This window comes from Netta rufina, assembly GCF_964035555.1.
Source record: "Netta rufina genome assembly, chromosome: 3".
Lineage (NCBI taxonomy): Eukaryota > Metazoa > Chordata > Aves > Anseriformes > Anatidae > Netta > Netta rufina.
The window spans coordinates 93,813,792-93,822,735 of record NC_140125.1 but is presented as its reverse complement, the minus strand read 5'-3'; positions in this window follow the sequence as shown (position 1 = coordinate 93,822,735).

Genomic DNA, 8,944 nt, shown 5'->3' with positions numbered 1-8,944 from the left:
AAAAGGTTTTTTTTTTGCTCTGTAGCAAGCCATTTTTGTTCTAGAACAGAAGCTATTGTTAGGCTCCTTCGAGGTAAAACCTATATTGGACTTTATAACAACAGTATGTTATCAGGGCACAGAGGTAGGAATTTGAAAGGCACAGCACACTACAAGAACAACACAGAGTACTAGACTACTGTTCTAGGTGTTTGCATGTAGCTAATTAATACTGGTGGATCTGTCTTTTTAGGGGGAAGGGTTTGGGTTTTATATGTTTCTTTGTTGTTGTTTTTTTTGTAGTTTTTTTTTTTTTTTTTCCATCAGGTCTCTAAAATCATATCAGTGATCAGATAGCTAAGGTTGCCTTTCTTATACTTCTTTAGTTACCTGTTTTCATATGGATTCAAAGGACTATGTTTAACTGATATTTCATTCATCCAATTTCCTTTAGCTGACCTAATGTGGATGATTGTGTGTGATTACAGCCAGCAGCTGATCTCCCAATAAACTCATGTGAGCATCATGTTAAGAATAGCACTTCATCATGCAAAAAAAAGCAGGTTTAGTAATTTTTCATACTTTTAAAAAAAAATAAAAATAAAATACTGAGTTTGTTAAAATTACCCCATCAAAAGAAGAGCTATGGATTTGGAGTTACAGTTCACAAAAATCTCTGGCTTCTTCAGTTAAATATATAAAGATAGGTGCCCAGGACCCAAACAATGATTCTGAAAACCCTTCCTCAATTTGGAGGCACTGAAAGGCTCTGGAGCTCTCATCTCAGTTATTCCATCTGCTCAAGTGCTCTGACTGCCCTTATTGTGAACTGCCCCACTTGTCACAAAGCAGAACAGGACAATATCTGCATAACTGTGAGTTTATCAGTGTTCAAGAAATAGACTTACTCATAAGACTATTAACAATGCAACATTGTGCTAAAAATGCTCTTGTCAGCTTATACTAGCTACAAATTAATTTTTAACAGCTCATCAAAGGTGTACTAGGTACCCTAATGTTTTCATGGATATATGTTCTATGTAGCATCACTGGAAAATGACCCCAAAGAACAGCCCATAAGCGTGTTCTCTGGAGGAGAAGCAGATTTACACAAAATGTTCTGTTTCTTTTAGAATGTAATACTGATATCATGAGTTTGTGTAATTATTTAATTTAAATATGCTGGTCTTAAGCCACAACTTATCAAATATTAATCTAAAAACCTAGACACTGGAAATACAACACACGAGACCAGCCATTAACAAAAGTGATCACTTAATATTTTAACTACAGGTACTTTGTATGCACTATGATGAATACATGGTAATGAGAAATGGAAACTGCTCAATTATCCCATTAGCCTCTCTTCAGTAGCTAAAAAAGAGAGACAGCTTCTCTTATGACAGCTATTGCAGCAGATAACTGCCAGCTCAGGGGAGCTCTCTGCTGGCTAGCGGCCAAAATCTCACTTCACCATCACTGCGGTTTACAACTATTTCTGATCTCAGCTACTGATGTCAGGTTTTTTTTTCACGTGTTTTCCAGAGAAGAAATCTGTTCATAATCTTCTCCCATTCGAACTGGTTTTCCAGAAGGGGAAATTTCTACATACTCTTCATTAACTTATTTTTAAGTAGTAAAGAGTCAGGCCTTAAGCATCCATCGGGAATCTTTTTCTCTCAGTGTTAGGTGGAGGTTACTTTCAGTTGTTAATTTCAGTGGGTTCCCTGGAATACCTACATTTTTAAAAATAAACTGTACAGGACAAAATTTCTGTATCTTGGATAGGTCTTGAATGGTGCCTAATGATTCCCAGGTTGGAGGAAGGGAGGATTACATCCTGTGATCTGTTTATGGGCCTGGAAAATTTATCACAGTAATTTTATCACTTCCTTTTATCACCTAAATTTAATTGAATGCATCCATTCCTGTTTCTAATCCTGACAGGCATGCCAAAATACACCTTTACTACCTAACTGGTTTCAAAAGTAGTTCTCTTAGAGGTTGCTGAAGTAGGTAACTAAAAGTTAACAGAGGAAACAGTTCAAATGGAAAATTGCTTCCTCCACTTGCAGAAGCCTTTAAAAATAAAGGGTCTTTCAAAGTCTTATAGTATTCTTATAACACTTAGAGACTTCCAAACTGGTGTCAACTGGCTAGTGTCAACTAACATCCACAGGGCACAGATCTGTATAGATACACAGGTTAAGATGGATTTTTTACAGACCTATCTCAGGAGCTTTTGAGAACAAAAACCTTTGAGCTCCCCAGTTCCAAGGCTGGGAATTACATAGAAGTAAAAGGAGATATTCACTAAGTTTCTCCCTCACAACCATAAATATATAAAATTCTGTGCTAATACCAAAAGGCTGTCATTATAAAGCCAAAATAGAAATCTGAACACCAAAATCCCTTTAGGAAGATCCAACCTAATGTGTTCCTTCAACAACGAGATATATTTCTGTTTTAACCTCTAACCTTGTGCGTTGCCATCATTATTAAACAAAACTGTACTTTGTGTTGTAGAAAGTGTCTTTTTCTTCACCATTTCTTCACAGCTGATGTTAGATATTATCCAGTCTCAAGATTTGCAGAAGACTGCAGTTAAATTCCAGTTTAAATTGCCACCTAGTAAACTATGAGCATAGAAACACGATTAGAGCTTTGTTTTCTATTGATCTTTATTCAGTTACTATAGCTATCTATCTGCTATGTCCTCTTTTAGGATTTATTCATATGACTTTCTCTTTCAGCACTCTCACAAATAAGCCCTCACTATGCATGACAGCATTTATCTAGCACTCTCCCATCCATTGCCCAGTGCTTCCTTCTTGATTTATATTCCAGTTAGGTAGCAAGAAATGCCCCTGTAAAAAGCTGTTCTCTTCTGTATTTTCAGGTGTCAAAAAGTAGGCACAAATGATACAGACAAGGAGAGTACTGAAAAGCTAGTCTAAGATGTATTAGGAGTTAATTATGGTAATTTTTTAAATCAGTGACATTAGTAAGAAATCTTATCAGTGGGTAATAAGCAATTATTTTATACTCAGAAGAACTGCAGTTGTCTTAAATGTTGGTTATTGGAAACTGTAGCACTATTTGTGCTTCAGGTGATGCCTTAATATATGCTCTCCATAACCAAAGCATTAAAATTGAATGCCAGACCTTATTATACCTCTCCCAGTTTTTGGTCTTTCATGTATTAAATGTGAAAATGAAATACAGAGACCTGTTGTTTATTTTACTCTTGACATCACACTTGATTTATTTTCTGTATTGAAATTTTAAAATTACTTTTCAAATCACAAAGAACCACTAATTAGATCATGATGGGTCTGTCATTCTGTAAGTCAAAGTGATACCTTTACATGAACAGCCTAGACCTTGTAAGTTTGCATCATTCCTAATAAAATGAATCTGTTATTTTTTCATCCTTTTCATTCCCTCTTCTATCTTAATAAGTGACTGGAAATAATTCTGTTTCTTTTATCTATTGCTTTTTATTGCTTTTTTTTTCTTGCATTCTCTGTCAAAAATAGAATTTCTTTTCCAGTCTGGAAATCAGGCTGTTCTTTGTATGTTTTGAGCTTTTCACCAAAAATTCATATGCCATCTTTTCCTTCCAAGGCATATACTAGTGGTTTTTTTTTTGCTCCCGCATACAGCTGTCACTGAAACAGAATCAAAAAAAAAATACAGAATGTTAAAATTTTTAGACAGGGGTTGAAGAATATTAGATTGGAACTAGCCATAGCTAGAAGAAGAATTAATAGAACCATAGAATCATTCATGTCAGAAAAGACCTCTAAGGTCATCTAGTCTAACCTTTAAAATGCAACCTTTCAAATGACTGTGCCTCCAGCTCTGCTCCAATATTCTTCCCTCCCCATGCTTTGCCACCACCATGGCAACATATGCTCAGTCCCCTGGTGGTCACACACTGTCACAAGGCAGATGTTGCTGTGGGTATAAAGTTACAGAGCTGTGCAGCAGCTAGAAATCTGTCTGGTTTTCCATGCCTCTACCAACATGGCATCACATGGGAAGCTTATTGCACCAACCCAGTGCTGAGGCATCGCATAACCTGTGGTGGAGTCTGGGGAGGGAAACCAGCAAGCAAGGTGCAAGACACTTCTTCCAGTGAACAAAGTGGCTGCACATGGCCCTGCAGGCTATAATTAGGAATTAATCTGGATTTAATTAAATCCAGATAATAATGCTTAAATTACTAATCCTACCAAACATGTTATTTGAGCATCACTAATACTATTCCAGTTTTACAGCTATCTATATAATGCTGCACTCTCTGATGCACTCTTTGAGATGAAATGGAAGAAGCTGTGAAATGGAAACAGCACAACAGAAGCACCAACACAATCTCCTGCAGTAACTGTGATTTTCCACATTAATTCACCATCTAAACTTCTGGCAGATGTCACACGCCTTGACTCATCAACGCAACAGTGTCACAGCCTGAGGTGCTGTAACCGCAGTTCATTGTGTCCTTGTTAAGGATGTAAGGTCTGTAATGTCTTCTTAATTCATTCCAGAACTGTGCTAATTCAGGTTGCTGTGTACCCATGCTGAAGGAAGGTTAGATGTTTACCATTGGCTGTCAGCGTGGGCCAAGATCCTTGCATTATGGTTTAATTTCTTACCTCTTGTTACTTTCCACTGCTTCCTTCAGCTTTCTTCTTTTCCAGATCTGTCTTCAAGAGCTGTTTCACATTTTGGCTGCCAGATCAATTTTAGTAGAAGGATGGGATAAATTAATTTTAAATTAATTAATAAATTAATTAAATTAATAAATTAATTCAATTAATAGCTCAACCATCTCTAACCTCTTACAGCTCTTGCCTTTGTTCATGAGTTGTTCATGGAGGACTATGTCCTACCACAGCAAGATAACTATTATGTCTCACTCATTTCACTTTTTCCATGGTTAACCCTGTGCACGTGGCCCTGCCTGCTGCAGAAAGAGGAGCACAGTGACACTAGCAGCCTTGGCCTTCCATTTAGACATAAGAAGTTTAGATGTGTCTTGACAAGTCTTCCAAATTCTTCTAGGTTAAACCAAACAGCAGACTACAAGCTGTCACTGACATGCATCAATACTACAGCAAGAGGTGCTCTATGGCAATAGAGAGGGAAAAGGAAAAACATCCTTCAAGTACTACAGGACCAGACTGATCCAACTTTCTTGCAGTGTGCAAATATTTCAGCCTGCCTGGTGGCAGATGTGTCAAATACTTTTGCTGAGGAGCTAGCAATGGTTTCATAGTACTTAGTTATGCAAATCATTGAAAGTAATGAGGTATTCCATAGGAAAATTAGGGAATGTAGTGCATAGTTTGAGACTACTAACAATACTCACGCCAGTCATTCTCCTGTCCTGAATTTTCTAATTGCCTACCCAAACAGTACTGTATGTGATCAATAAGAAGAATAAATGTTGTCTGGTACTTTAATTTGTACTTATAAATTGGAAAAATCAAAGATGAGAAACTACGTATCTGTCCACTTTATGCATTTGCTTGTAAAAAAAAAAAAAAAATCTTGATAGATGCTAAGTTTAAGGTCTTTGTCATGTTAGTCTTAAAACAAACCTGGAGTCTTAAAACAAACCTAGGGGAAAATATCTCTAACATTATCTATGGAGAAATTTTTAGCACTTTATAGATGAAAAGGAATTCAGTACTGTGTTATTATGCTTACTTTAAACTAGTGTAGTTCTGCTGATTAAAATTTGATCCCAGCTTTATTAGCCTAGTTATCTAGACCTTTTGATGTGTTTGTGCTATTGTACCATAACTCCACTATTCTTTATTTTTATTTCCTCAGTAAATTTGTCCACTGTGAAAATAAATTCTCTTTTTCTTGTATTCATACATGTAGGTGCCTACTCCCTTTTCCCCAATACATTATTTATGTTGTTCAGGCAGAAAGGAGCATACGTGTATGTTTCATTTGTTCAGTAAAGTATTCACCTAAGGTACAGTATATGGTTTCGATGCAACTAGTGTCTGAATATCCATTCAGTATAGTGGTCTCTCTATACCAATTCCCCTACCAATCAGGCCAACAGCTGCTGTTGCAAAAGGAAAAAGTGATAAAGGAGCTTAATCTTCCTTGTCAGAATTGTTCCACTTGATGCAAACTGATTACAAATTCATTGGGTCAAATAAAGGACATATAATTTTAATTCTATATATCATTAGTGAGGGACTCTGCTAGACAGATGAAGCACCTCGTTAAATCTCTGTCACAGTAAAAATTATATATTTTACATAGAAGTTGTTTTTCTATATAACTTTTGTGCCAGGCAGGTTTTGTTTAGATGGTGTAGGGTCCCTTCCCTTTAAATGATATTCTTTCAGTCCATGGGGATTACACTGATCTCAGTCACACCAGTAGAAAGCCAGTAATATTTTTAGGATTTCAGTGAAATTATTAGGATGACATTAAGAACTATACCACAGACCAAATTGTTTAGAATTTTAAATGGTTATATGAAAAACATAAATAGTTTTCAAATGTTTTCCTAATTAGGAGCAAGAAATCTAAACCAACCACAAGAATACAAGGGTAAAGTGATCACAGCTATAAAAATGTAAATTTATGAGTTTAACCAAAAGTAACCTTTGAAATCTATTTTTTTCCAGGAATCACTGAAATTAAAAAAATAAAAATAAAAATTAAAAAAAATGCTCCTTATCTGCTCATTAAGAATGAAAAGTATTAAGCAATTGTCATGTTTTCCTGAATTCCCATAGGGAATAATGTAAAAACATCTTATTAACAACACTCAAGAATATTATAGCAAATGTCATAACAGCTTTTGTCTATTCTTGGAGCACCAATACACTCCATGTACAATTTAAGAACAATTTAATTTTCAATTAAGACAATTAAGACAGTTTAAAAACATTTTTCATTTTGAAAACATCTTTGTCTTACATTTTCAAGGAAGACTTGAAAACAAACCAATGCATAAAGACATAACCTCTTTATGAGTCTGGTGTTTTGGTGGGTGTTTGTTTTGATTTTTCTCTTCTTTTAAAACTCTGTGCTAGGGGTTTAGTAAGTAAACCAGCCTTAGTAAGTAAATAAGAGTTTACATGCTGTATATGAAATCACTTATGACTTCACTTATGACTTTTATTATATGGTGTCTAGATTCAGATGTGCCCAGGTTGTCGCTGATATTAATGGGTCTGCCTCAGTGGTTTCAATAGCTCTACTGACATGTTTTAGTCCACTCTTGCATAGTCCACTCTAACTTAGTGCACTATTGCTTTAACTCCTTTGCTACCCACAAACCTGTGTTTCCCTTCAAGAGAAGCAAGGTCAAATACAGGATGATATTTGACACCCACTTCTTGTCCTGGCACAGAGTCAGGACACAGCTAAGAGCATAACCCAGCAACCAGGACTACGAGTGATCTTCAGAACATTCTTGTCCCCCTACTAGATATATGACAAAAAAGAAGCATTTTTAGACTGTTATAGAAAGAAGGTGAAATAATAATCCATGTAAAAATACGGTGAGGTAGAAGAGAGGGAAAAAATAAAACTGTACTGAATTGGGCATTATACTCTTCAACTGTAAGTGAAGTTTTGTATTCCAGACCAATCAAAGTGACAGAGACAGAGAAGAAAACATGTTTTATCTTATAAATGGGATGAATTCCTTCTCATGGATGTTATAGACTATATAGACTATAACAGACTATATAGACTATAACTATACAGACTATAGACTATAGTCTGGCAAACCAGCCATCTCTGTTCTACCATGGTCAGCTGGAACCATATAAATCCTGTCCCCAGTGATCTGAATATTGTGGTTTTTTTATCCTTCATATTTCTATAAAGACACTGTCAAAAGACCCAAAGAGTATCGCAATAATGTTGAACTTTTAATATAAATCTTCTCAGATTAAGAGGATTTTTACCACATGAAGCAATATTTGTTCCTATACATGTTAAAAATTCTCATGCTCTTAGATATGGGAATAAACAGTAACTTTTGTGTTTTCAAGGCTGAACTCAGGGAATTAACCGTTAGTTTTTGATAGTTTCAGTGAAGGTTGTATGACTAAAACATTATTCAGCTCTCTGCAATCACCACACATAAGCCTGGGGAAAGAAGGAAATAGAGGATGAGTGGAAAAAATATATGGCTTTCTAGTTAATTGAAATGTTCATTCGCAGTCAAAACATTTATCTTTTATGATTCATAACTATGCTTGGGATTTTTTTTCCTTAATTAGAAATACTTACCATAATTTAAAAAATGTATTCCAAAAAATCACCCTCAGTGATATAGGCATTCAGCCTTACCCAAACCACTATTTTTGAATGAACTTTCCTAGTTGCACTGAAAATTATGAAGAGTTATATAGCTCATTTACACAAACTAAAATACAAGGTCACTATGACTCGTAAGACACTATTTCAAACAATGTTGCTTAAATCAGATCCATAGTTTCCATGCTAATTATCCCCAAATGTCCTAAGAAATAGAGCATCTGAAAGTAGGTCTTCATAATGTGTTGCTTCAAGGTAGGTACCTAATCTCTGTTTGCATTTACAGAACTTTAAAATTCCTTTTCCTATTACAGGAAAAAAAAAAATATTTAAAACACCTTTCAGACCATGTTCAGCTATAGCTGAGACCGAATACCTAAAAATACACCAATTAAAAAAAAAAAAAAATGTAAATTGTTACAAACCTAATAAACACTCTCAAAATCTGAGTAGATTCCATTGGTGCAGATAACAGATTCAGCATGATGATTGGGCTAAGACTGCAACAAATGCAAGTACAGAAAGAGCATGGGTAAGGAGGATACATGGCAGGTCCTAATCCAGTAGGCTTTCTCTGAGTTATTTCCCCTCGCTTCTTCTCATGAGCCAGAGTGTCTGTTAAATTCTGCTCTCTCCTCTTCCAGCAGTATTTGAA